The sequence below is a fragment of the Pleurodeles waltl genome, chromosome 4_2, assembly GCF_031143425.1.
Source record: "Pleurodeles waltl isolate 20211129_DDA chromosome 4_2, aPleWal1.hap1.20221129, whole genome shotgun sequence".
In the NCBI taxonomy this organism is placed as follows: Eukaryota; Metazoa; Chordata; class Amphibia; order Caudata; family Salamandridae; genus Pleurodeles; species Pleurodeles waltl.
Genome location: NC_090443.1, coordinates 679,349,934 through 679,362,078, shown reverse-complemented (window position 1 = coordinate 679,362,078; position 12,145 = coordinate 679,349,934). Strand labels below are relative to the sequence as shown.

Sequence of the window (12,145 nt, the reverse complement as noted above, 5' to 3'; positions counted from 1 at the left end):
GTTATTACCTCCTCGTCCCTTCCCTCGCTTGCAGGCATTAATGGCCATATGTACGATCACATTTTTCCATAGACATAGTATGGGGAAAACCTTTTCGTACATCTGGCCCCAAATGTGAGACCTCCCATCTCCCCATACACCAATCCCACCTAGTATCCTTGAATAAAAAGCCGCTCCCCCACTACACTTCGTATTTTTCCTGTGTCTCCTTACCTGAACCCTTGTAATCGGTGGCGTGGCCTTGCTGACTCTCATGATTCAAGAGTTTGTGTTCATTTGGTGTTAGGCGGCATTCATGTTTCTGGACAGACCTTCATCATTTCTGAAGCCGGGAGCCTTTTGGTTCATAGACTGGCACTATGCAGTTTCCACAAGCTGCACTGCCTTTGTGTTCTCTGTTGTGGGGCTCGAGTAAAGCTGTGGCACTTAGAAAGGCAGTGGGAACCAGTACTTGCTTGTAAATGTTTTATATTTTTTAACCAGCATGTTGGCATTTACTGATTGGCTACTGTGCACCGTTGTAAGGGTTCTTATTGGTATTTTCAGTGCTGTCTTGCCATTAGGTGAATGCTGGGCACTGTAAGTATTTGAGGGTCTATTTTTGGTTCTATCGTGCATTTTGTGTCAGAAGGTTGACTGGGAAACATGCTGCTAAGAGGAAACATGTCATTTATTTCTCTTCTTCGGATGAGGACGGCCAGATTCCAGCAAAAGTGCCTTCTGGTAGCAGTGCAACTGCAGAGCCTCTGCCTCCATTGCTTTTGCAGTCTGAGGTTCAGGACATGATTGAGGTGGCAGTGGCCAAATCGACATCCACATCCAACAAAAAGAAGGGGGGCAGATCATATTGTACTCATGAAGCTTGAGATTCCTTGTCCTCAGATTTAGAGCGGGCCTCTATGTCGTCAGGCAAATATCTGCAGAAAAAGGAGATGTGGGATACTTTGTCTCATTATTGCCAGAATCTGGGCTTTCCTCCTTTTTGCCTGGAGAATGAGGAGGATGCCTTATTTTCACAGTTCTCTAAACCCTGTGCTATGGCGATGCCATTTCATGGCGCATTGAAAAATGTGGTTTTGTCTAAGTGGAAGGAAGTTGATAAATTGCCAGTTCCATGGTTATTGCAGAAGCTTTATTTGCTGGAGGGTGAAGAGGTCATCCTCATAATGTTGAAGTTGACGCTATATTGGCAACTCTGATTGGTAAGACTTCTATTAACCCTGAGGATTGCACTCCTGCTGACCTTTCAGACAAGAAGATCGATGTGGGGTTAAAGAAGGCTTTTGTAGTTGAAAATATGGCTTATGCAGCACAATCTGTAATTAAGGATTTTGGTCAGTTGGCTATAGCAAGCCAGGATGGTTATGAGTGTTTGGAGCTGTTATCTGGCATGGAACAGCAATCCCACTTGTTGCCTGATATTTCCTCCGATATAGTCAAGGCTACTACTATGTCTTTAGGGGCTTTGGTGGCTGCCAGATGACACCTCTACCTGAATGAAGATTCTATTTCAGGAGACTATTGGGGTCATCATGACCCTGGCGGTCACTAGACCGCCAGGGTCACGGTCTTGGTCAGAAGTCAAACTGGCGGTCGGACCGCAACATCATAATAGTGGCCAAGCCGACATGGTCAAACCGCTGACCCTGCCAGGCTGCAGCCAGCCTGCAGCTTTTGGGCCCCGGCGATTGTAATCCACCAGGGCAGCACTGCAACACTTCTGTAAACACTACCATGGAAAGGCTGGCGGTATGGGGACCTCGGGGATGTGCAGGGACCCCCATGCACAGATCCATTGTGCATTCCACTGCCCGAATCACGGGCAGTGGATTGCGGGACAGTGCTGCTGCACCCGCTGCACCGCCACATTGCCGCCGGCTCTATTAGGAGCCGGCTGCAATGTTAAGGCCTGGTTCCCCTCTGGCCCGGCGGGCGGAAACTGTGTTTCTGCCCGCCGGCACAGCGGGAAAGCCATAATAGGGCCTACGAGGTTCATTCTGATGGTGGGATGGCATTGCCCGCCCGCCAATGTCATAATGAGGGCCTATGTTGTTTGGTGAACAACTGAATTAGATGATTTCCAAGGCCTTTAAAGACAGAAAGAATACCCTGACACATAAAGGTAAGGCCAACTATAAAAGGTTCTGGGATAGGAGATACAGGTCTTCTCCCTTCAAAGAGTTCAAGGGGTATTCTACCCGCAAACAGAAATATCAGCCACAATGTTTTTCTCCTAAAAAGGATTTTAAAAAGCAGGGCCAAGTGCAGAAGCACTCCTGACAATTACAGTGTTTTCCTGGTTGGAGGAAGACTGCTTCATTTTGTAGAGATTTGGCATCGAAATGTCACCGATAAGTGGGTTCTCAAGGTGGTCGGAGAAGCCTATGCACTGGAGTTCGTTAGGTTTCCTCCATGCACAGGGCTCAGAGTGACTCATCTGCCTGCATGGGAGGTCCAAAACGGCTGGTTCTTCTTCAGGGGGCAGACCTTCTGCTTCAGAAGTAGTCCATTGTTCAGGTTCCTTCAGAGGAAAGCAGCATGTGGCCTTATACCATCCTTTTTTAGTCCAGAAGGTGTTGGGGGCTTACAGGCTGGACTTGAAGTAGGTCAATACTTGGAGCCAGACTCTGCAATTTCAGTTGGTGATATTGCAGTCAATTGTACCTCTGATAAGAACAGTAGATTGGTTGGCATCCGTATACTTGGAGGATGCTTATCTCTGGTCCCATCAAGCCCTCTCATCAAAAGTTCCTGTGATTTGCCCAGGAGGAGGCCCATTACCAGTTTTGGGTACTTCCTTTTGGGCTGAACTCATCCTCGAGGGTGTTCACCAAAGTCCAGGCCCAGTTGGTAGCGCTTCTACATTCAGAAGACATCTTTGTGCACCCGTATTTAGATGACTGGTTGGATCAGGCTCCCTCGGCGGAGGTGTTGTTGTCCCACACAGAAGGGTGTTGGAAGTTTTGCTTTCTCATGGGTTCCTCATCAATTAGGAAAAATCTTCCTTAAATCCATCCCAATATCTGGTATTTATTGGGGCACGGTTGCAGAGGTCCTGTTTGTTTGCCAGAAGGTCATGTGGCCAAGCTGCGGGGTCACATCAGGAGTCTGTTGGCTTACAACAATCCAAAGATGGAGTCTTGGCTCAGGGTCTAGCGAGACATAGCTTCTGTTTTTTTTCTGGTTCCATGGGCTCGGTTCCACCTTCACAAGTTGGTAATTTGGAATCCAGGGTCACAGAATCTGGTGAGCCCAATTCCTCTGTCTCAAGAGGTGAGGAGGGACCTAGAATGGTGGCTAGATCCTGCAAAAGTAGGGGGCATTGTACAGCTGGACCCTCCTGATCCTGGCATTCTTACCACAGAAGCCAAATTGTCCGGTTGGGGTGCCTGGGGAGATGGGTTGCAGGCGCAAGGTTGTTGGACTCTCTCTGAGGCAAGCCATTCCTCAAATTGGAGGGAACTCTATGTCGTACGAAGGGTTCTTCTCGTGTTCAGTTCCCAGTTACAGGGGAGGAGAGAATGGACAATGTCACTGCAAAGGCTTAAGTGGACAGACATAGGGGGACTTGTTCCAGCATTCGGGGCAAGATTTCTCACAAATAGTTTTCATGGGCTCAGAATTCTCTGCTCTCTCTGGGGACCATTCACATACATTCCAATGCGATGGTAAATTGGCTCAGCAGTGACATTCCCTCCTAAAGGGAGTTTTCTCTGGATCAGGGGGTGTTTGCTCGCTTGGTTCAGCAGTGGGGTCTTTCAGTGGTAGATCTTTTTGCATCACTGGGCAATGACAAAATGGCAAGATTCTGTGCCTGGGCAGAAAGCTTCAGGCTTGGGCGATCAACACTCTGTCGTGTCAGTGGCCAGAGGGCCTAGGGTATGCCTTTCCTCTGTTTCCTCCCCTCAGGTCCTTGTTGGTAAGAGTGTGGAAGTTGAGAGCAGTTGTGATTCTGGTAGTTCCTCGATAGACACGTGCCAGTTGGCTTCACCCATTGTTGAGAATGCAGATGGCTCCAGAGTGGCTTGTTCCAATAGTTTTGTTCCCTCTGGAGTTACCCATTTTGAGTCTGCAGAGTCTACAAAAGCTCTGTTTTATGGCTTTGAGGTTGAAGAGTGGGACTGAGAGGTCAGGGGGTTTCAGATGTGGTGCTGACTAGCTTACAGACATCTAGAAAATAGTCTACTGGATGCTCTTATAATCAGCATTGCAGGTCTTTTTCTAATTGGTGTAGTGTCCGAGGCCTTTATCCTACTACTGTGAGGTCATTGATGGTGATGGAATTCTTACAAGATGGCTCAAAATTGGATTTGGCAGTGGGCACTTTGAGACTACAATGGGCAGCAATCCAAGCCTTTAGAGGTGCATGGAAGAATTTGTTGGATGAGGACAGCCTTGTAGCATGTCCTTTGAAGGGTCTGTCAAATTCCTGTCTAAGGTCAATTAAATCTGTCCCATCTTGGGATTTGTCTGTGGTGTTCGAGGCTTCAATGGGTAATCCATTTGAGTAATTGGAGGAGACTGATTTGTTTTTCCTCACGCTTAAAACCCTCTTTTTGGTGGCTATTATGTCTGCCAGGAGGTTAAGGGAATTAGGGTCTTTGTCCTCGAAATTTCCCTTTTGCAGAGTGTTTCTGGATAGGGCTGTGTTGGTGCCGGTTCTGGCTCTTACCCCTAAGGTCAACTCTTCTTTTCATTTTGAGCAGGAAATGGTTCTTTTGGAACTTTTCCCTTCCCCTGGTTCTCTGGAAGTGGAGAGGTTGCATTGCCTTGACATCAGACAGGCAACCTTGGTCTATTTGCAGAGGGTTCAACCTTTTCTTATGGTCGTGTCATTGTCTGTTATGTTTGGTTCTGCTAGAAAGGGGGTGAAGTCTGCAACTGTGACTTTGAGCAGATGGGTCAGGTTGTTGGTCTCTAAAATTTATGAGCTTCAGGGTCAGGTTGCTCCTTTTTCGATTCAGGGTAGGCCTACCTGAAGTATGGCTTCTACTGTGGTGGAGCTGCAAGGAACATCCATTGGGTAAATTTTCCGGGTAGTGACCTCAACTGATTCCTCCACATTTGCTAAGCATTATAGGGTGTCTGACATATGTATTACTAATGTGTTTGATCATCGGGTACCTTCTTCTATGATGAAATAGAAGGAATCCTGATGAGTTGTGTCTGAATACATTTTTGTTTCATAGATTTTGTCAGTTGTCTGATTTTATTGCTTGCTATGTCACATGTTATGGCTGCAAGCGAGAGAATGGCTGAGAAGGTAATATCTAAATTGCTTACCTGTAATTGCATTACTCTGCGTTCTATTCCCTCTATTCCTTCTATGCCCTTTAAGCCCTTCCTGTGATACAACTAACAATTGTGTTGGTTGGAGCTTGTTACTAACAGGAAGCATTGTGGAGAAGTGGCTTTTTATTCAGTTACATCCACAGATTAAACTTCTTTGCCTTGATCATGATTCTGATGTCTGACATTGGAACGTTAACACTCCACACACTTTTAACATCATATATTAGTAACATCAATAATATATGTATTTATGCTACATTTGGGAATAATAACATGTACTTAAGCAAAGAGACAGGATGAATTATATTTCTTATACCTTACTAATCACTGGCCCATTTCTGTATCTTCCATTCTCAAAACGCTCATTGAGGGTACTGTGCCTGATCTTGTAGGCATTATGGGCACTTCCTGGGTACTCTGTTAGAATATTGGTGAACAGTTCATTATGGTCCACAATTGCCTGCAAATTAATGGAGTAATTGTGCTTGAGATTTCTGAAAATTTTGCAGTAGGTGCAGGAGGCACCAACTGTACATGGGTGCAATCTATAGCACAAAGCACATGGGGGAATCACTCAATGTCATAAAAACCTTACATGGTGGGTAGCTGCTGGCTGTTTTTTGGAAATGCCAGGTTTTGCAGTGTACGTTTAATGATGGCATCCAACACAGATGGCAGGAATACGGAATGTCACCCTGGAAAAGTTCAGCCAACAATGCAGATGGCTTCTGGAATGAGTCAGAGCCCAACACTTGTAAGACTGCCATCATTTTGCCATGCAGTGGGATGACATTGGTCCTTCTAGTTGTTGTTTGAACACTTAAAGAGATCTTCTGCAACAACTCCAGGTTGCTCTCCTTCCTTAATCTGTATACCTGGATTGCCTCATCCTCCCTGAGATCATTAAGGGTGAACCTTTGTTAGAATATTCACTCCTTCCTACTTTGCTGTTGTCATCTCATACCAACTCCCAATTGCAAAATATCTACCTTCACTGCACAGATGAGCGTGGCAGAGAGATTTGTGATGGAGATCTTCTTATACTGATGCCCTTGAATCATTAGCTGTGGCTGTGTTGGTGATACTCAATATTCTGACACATTTCCATCATTGCGTTACACTGCCTGATGGCACATCATATAGTGGTATATTGATATATCCCACTGCAAGAAGGTTCCATTGGATTTTGCATGGGAATGCCTACTTTGCATATATTTATGCCTCTGTGACCCTGGATGATACAGCACAGCACTTGCACCATGCAACTCACTAAAAACAGTACAGGAAGCCTACTGCGTCCCTTGATAAATCTGACTTAGGGGTTGCATTGCCCTTGCATCACCCTGTGTGACTCAAGGGCACCGCAATCCTTTATAAATCTGGCCCTTAGAATGCATGCCTTTCTCATACCTGGTCACAATGGTTTTTGTGTAAGTTATGCAGGTAATTGGGGAATTCAGGCAGTCTATACTTCCTTTCATTGGTTTAGGAAGCAGTGCCACATGTATGTAAAAGGTATTTTGTAACATCAAAAATTATTACAAGTGCTATATTCTACAATTCAAGATTATTGCTAAATTGTACAAGTAGAGATAGGAAAATTCTATTAAGTCACCAACAAAGTGCATGAATATCATACCTATATATGGGTACGTTAACACATCCCTGCATTACATGCATGCATTAGATGTGAATGTATGTCATTAGTCAAAATGTTTCAAGGTAAGCATATGTGTAAGTAAAACTTATGTTCTGTTCCTTGTCCTATCCATTTCACCACAGTTCAATTCCAGTGGTTAACTATAATTAAAATCGTTAACTATAATTAAAATCCCATTCCATCCTTAATATACAACTGCATACTGCGCATGGCGCGTGGCCACTCTCCATGGGATATAATTAGTATCACATTCACCTGATGGATCCAAGTATGAAAAGTATCCCCTTTTAGTTTCAGAATAAATACTCTTAGCAAAAACGAAGTGGCAAGAAGAATACTGAAGAATACTGAAGAAAGGAAAACAAATGGCATACTCAGAATCAGTGGTGTAGCGTGGGGGGGCCGGCCGCACCGGGCGCAACATCTTGGAAGAGACTTGAGTGCTAAAATCCACGGGTTAGGGGGCGCAAATTACTTGCCTTGCCCCGGGTTAGGGGACGCAAATTACTTGCCTTGCCCCGGGTGCTGACAACCCACGCTACGCCACTGCTCAGAATTATGATCTTCTTTCCGAACCACAGTTTTGATAGCAAATCCAATACAGCTATTTAACTGATTGCCGTTCTTTGTTGCTTGGTTTCTTTCAATACTCACTTTTTCATCACTTTACGTTTAGGTCAACTAAAATGTAGCTGCAACATCTTCATACTGTAATCGCATTTTAATAGAGTAACAACAAATGAATGCTGACAGATATCTTTTTTATGCCTCCAGCGTCTACCTATGAAATCCGAATGAGTGAAAGTCCACAGCAGCTTAAGTACCATTTTGTAAATGCTGCGTCTTTCAACACTACAAACCTAACACCGCAACTTGCAGGCTCCAGAGAAACAGTTACGTTTCCAATTACGGATGTACCTCTAGGAAACAGCTCATCTCTCTACTTTGCAGTGTGTGCCACGGACACATCTTCCCTTCGATCAGAAGTCTCTAATCTAGTGAGAGCCAACGTGTGGGCTCAAGCGTCTGTGGTTACGGGAAGTGTCTCAAAGCACAAAGGCTCGAATGAGATGTTTGTCGTAATTGGTTCCATAGCAGGAATTTGTTTTGTAATTAGTGCTCTTATATATATATTAAAGAAAGTTTCTTCTCTTCAATCTGAGAGGCCTACTTATAGCCACAGAAGGATGCAGCCATCGTTAAAAATTGATGTGATAGAGGAAACAGATGAGGTCCCTTTTCAGTAGCTAGTAAGTTCATCAATTGCTGGACAATAAGCTAATACACGTGGAAATCAAAGCACAAAGAAAAAAAGAGTAGCCAACATAATATTAAATTCAAATTTGATGTATTCCTAAAGAGGTTAAAGTACATTGATAATATCTGCAGTACCACAGGCTTTATTGGATTACTTTTCCATCAACATACGTAATACTGTCAAATTACAGTGACTCCAATTACATACTTTTCTATTTGGGTTTCTATTAAGAACATGTTTATGTTTGATCAAGTGGTTTAGTACCTATTCCCATTTAACTGATGATTTGTTCAAGGGAGAGTAATGAAACACTATTAATAAATACATCATCAGTTCCTTGTTAGTTTGGTCCCTTTTTCTGTCTGTTAATGATTGTTGATAGCATCTCAAAATAAAGCAGATAACACATTATTTTGCCTCAATAAGCATTGGGAATCAAAATAATAAGCATCATTTTCATTATTATATGTCCATGGTATTGGAGTGTGGGAAGAGATGGGACACACACCTCAATCAACTGGTAACTAGGACTCTGACAGTTTTACTAAACTGTAGGTCAGTAATCCCTGATTGTGCATAAAGGTGGATTGATCGTTTTTGATTCTTTTGTAAAATTAAAGACCTGTCTCCCGGTTAGGACAATGGGCAATTAAATGACCATAGGAGAGCCTGTAAAATACGTGTGCCAGAACAGTACCATAAGGTGTAAATTGTGAGTAACACATAGCAAGTGAAAGAAAATGCTTTTTGACCGCATGCATATTCCACACTGTTGAGATGTATTTGAAGCTGAAACATCACAGTGGTAGGTGGTCAATTTAGGGCCTGAGTTAGAGTTTGCCAGAGGGAGAATTCTCTCTCAAATATGATCGAGTACTCTGCTCACCAAAGCTTGGTCCGCATGCATCATGTAGAGACGGGCTGTCCATTGGTGTCTGTCAATAGAGTTCCCGTTAGCTCTTTTGATTGAAAACTCCTCCGGAAGCCCAACAGAGTAGTTCTGTGGGAGGAAGGACATTACACCCAAATTAGATTGGACGATGCAACTTTTTTTTCTCCTGGCTGACATCACCAGGTAAAACTTGACGATGAGTGACAGAAAAAAAATAAAGCCCACATGCCCTGAGAGAAGACTCCCAAGATATGTGTGTGTGGGGGGAAGTTGGGTCATTCATTTTTTGTTTTTCTGAAATAAACTCCCACTTTCGGTGGTTGTTTCTGAAAAACATTTTTTTTTTAAGTTTGGCGACTGGACAACAAAATCGATGGTGACCATGCACCAAACAGTTTGTACATTGAAAACAACAAATTTGATGGCAGTTTCTTTCAATTTACACTGATGACCACTGGGCTGGCAACATTTCTAAATGTTACAAGTGGTATTCCATCATGACGGCTGCAGTAATGTCCTCAGGACTGTCCTAAAGGACACACAGCCATCCGTCAAATGCAAAATCAAGCCTGACCTTAAAAGATATGTTTTAAAGTTACTGTGCACAGCACCAAAAACAGTAGTATTACACAGACCATTGGAATAAAAACAAATTCTTGAAAATCTGCATCAATGATCATATTAATGAATAGTGTGAACTCCCTTAGGAACATAATAAAGAAAGTCTATGGAAGGATTTTCTTCATGACAGAGATATTGGGCATAGGAGAAGCTTCAGAAATTACTAATTTAAGACAACAGAGTTCTAGGTAAGGCATCCAGGGATCATGAACTGCAATTGCAATTTGTGGGATTTCTTTCTCAATGTCCTTGATTTCATTACACAAGCTTCTGAGGTTTGTGTGATTCCAAACTGCTATTTTAATTTTCGTTTATTCATCACTTTGACTGTTATTTAAACCTGCAGTTGAGCTTGTGTAGTCACACTGAGCTAGACTTTAAGGCAACAGTTTGTTGTTTTATTTCTGATAGACATATTTGTTAGTACTTAATAGGTTATGAATTTTTCCAATGAGCTGCTCTGATCAGCCAATCCCAAAAATGGCTAATTAAAGAACCAGTGGTGCATCAATGCTGCAGGTGCCCTAGAGACAAACTGTAGGCATGAAAAATGTAGGACTGTCTACATCTTTCTACGCTTGTAATGTACTCAGTGCAAGCCATCCTTCCTGACTATCAATTCACAGAGATGAGAAACATATGATCTATGATGGTCTCTGCACAGATCGTATTCTGAAAGGCCCAATTTACAAACGTTTGCTGGTGTCCAGTGTGACGTGTGCTGTTTAAAGTCTAAATTGTGCTAGAAATGTGGCAATCTTATTTTTGTCGGGTTTGTCCGTGTCTCGTTTCATTCAATATCTAAATGGGGAGTAGTAGGATTGATGTTCAGTCCTTGCTCCCATTAATCTTGGGCACAGGTGTCAACAGTCTTGAATTTTGGGGTATGAGTGGGGAGTAAATTGTGAATTCCAGTCTTATCAGCTATTGCTCTAGGTATATACCCTATGTAGATTAGCAAAACACTCCAGCACAACAATATCTTTCTACTAGATGTTTCTATAACAATCGGCCTCAAATGTATTCTCTCTGAAGGGAAAGGCTTAAAACACCCATTGGTCAATGCCTAGTGGCCTTGAACACAATTCATTAGAAGTGCTGATAACTCTCTAAACTCATACCTTTTCCTGAACAACTCCTCAGGCACTAAAATCTGGAAGAAATTGGATAAAAACAAGCTCTCTCACAAACTGCTAGAAGACCCCTTCCAACTATGTGAATATTCTGAATCCAACTCAAAAAAACTCATTAACCTTCCCTGTAAATGTTAAAATATCTCAATGCACTCTAGCATATTCCATAGCCTTGAATTCCTGGTGTTGCCATAACCTCCCCCTAAAAACCCTCCCCAATCTTTCCCTTATCCCTTTCCTTCATTTCCCTTTCGCCCCACCCATCTCTTTTAGTTTTGGGCTCTATTTCCTAATACGTTAATTTCACAACATGCAATTTAACATCAACTGGATATTACATTTTCACTCAAAATATGCGCTGTATAACCCTATACCCAACGTTATATGACAAACCTTGCAAACATATACCGCATGTTATGTCGCTCATTCTGTTGATGTGTGATGCCATGTACTGGACTCTATAATGTTTTCCGTTGACAATGTAATCAAGAATGGAATAAAACCAAATGAAAAACTATGAGTGCTTGTGCTGATCCATCCAGTCCATCCAGGTAACATCCCCTTAACACAAACTGCCACATAGCAGCAAAAAGCTCTATTTGTGTCGAGAAAAGGGCACCTTCGCAGCCCCAAATAACGTTTGCGTTGAAAAGTAAATGCCCTTGCAAGACATTGAGCAGACTAGCGTCGCTGTGCATGACTTTGAGCTGGCTTAAACCTTCAGTAAATCTGGTCTAAAGTCTTTTAAGACAATGTCACAGTCTTCTGTATGCCAAAATGTATTCTTCAAAACGGTAGAGGAAAGGTGAGGCTGATTTAGAGATAAGCAATAAGAATAAGCACTACCGGCCTCAGAAGTTGTAAGGAAAGTGTTATATAAGTACCATTGCAGTATAATACAATGTTGATGAGATATCCTACGGTTATGTTTACATTCAGTTTCCGCCAAAGAGATGAAAATGTGCCTTAAGGATCAGCATCAGATTCAGAGCTGAGGTAGCTTTCTTCTATAGAAAGCAAAGAACAGCATTGAAGAATTGCGAGAGGGGCAGAGGGCTTTACTCAACGAAAAGAGGGGAGACATTGGAAGGGCAGGGGTAGGCAGTGGGGAAAAACATAAAAACAAAGGTTCTAATCCAAAGTTTAAGCATAGTCATAGAAGGCTCTCATACTTTAGGAGAATAGGATTTAAGACTGTCATATGTTTACATGAATGCAAAGGTGTGAAGTCATTGTTTTAAGGCACGTGTAAATATTTTACAAAATAGCTATCGTGGGTCTTATATATT

At 42.8% G+C, this 12,145-nt stretch overlaps 1 pseudogene; it reads left to right on the top strand.

Moving 5' to 3' along the window:
- The window catches only part of LOC138293925 (calcium-activated chloride channel regulator 3A-1-like), a 312,631-nt pseudogene extending 300,791 nt beyond the window's left edge, over positions 1-11,840 (top strand).
- The last annotated feature ends 305 nt before the right edge of the window (positions 11,841-12,145 follow it).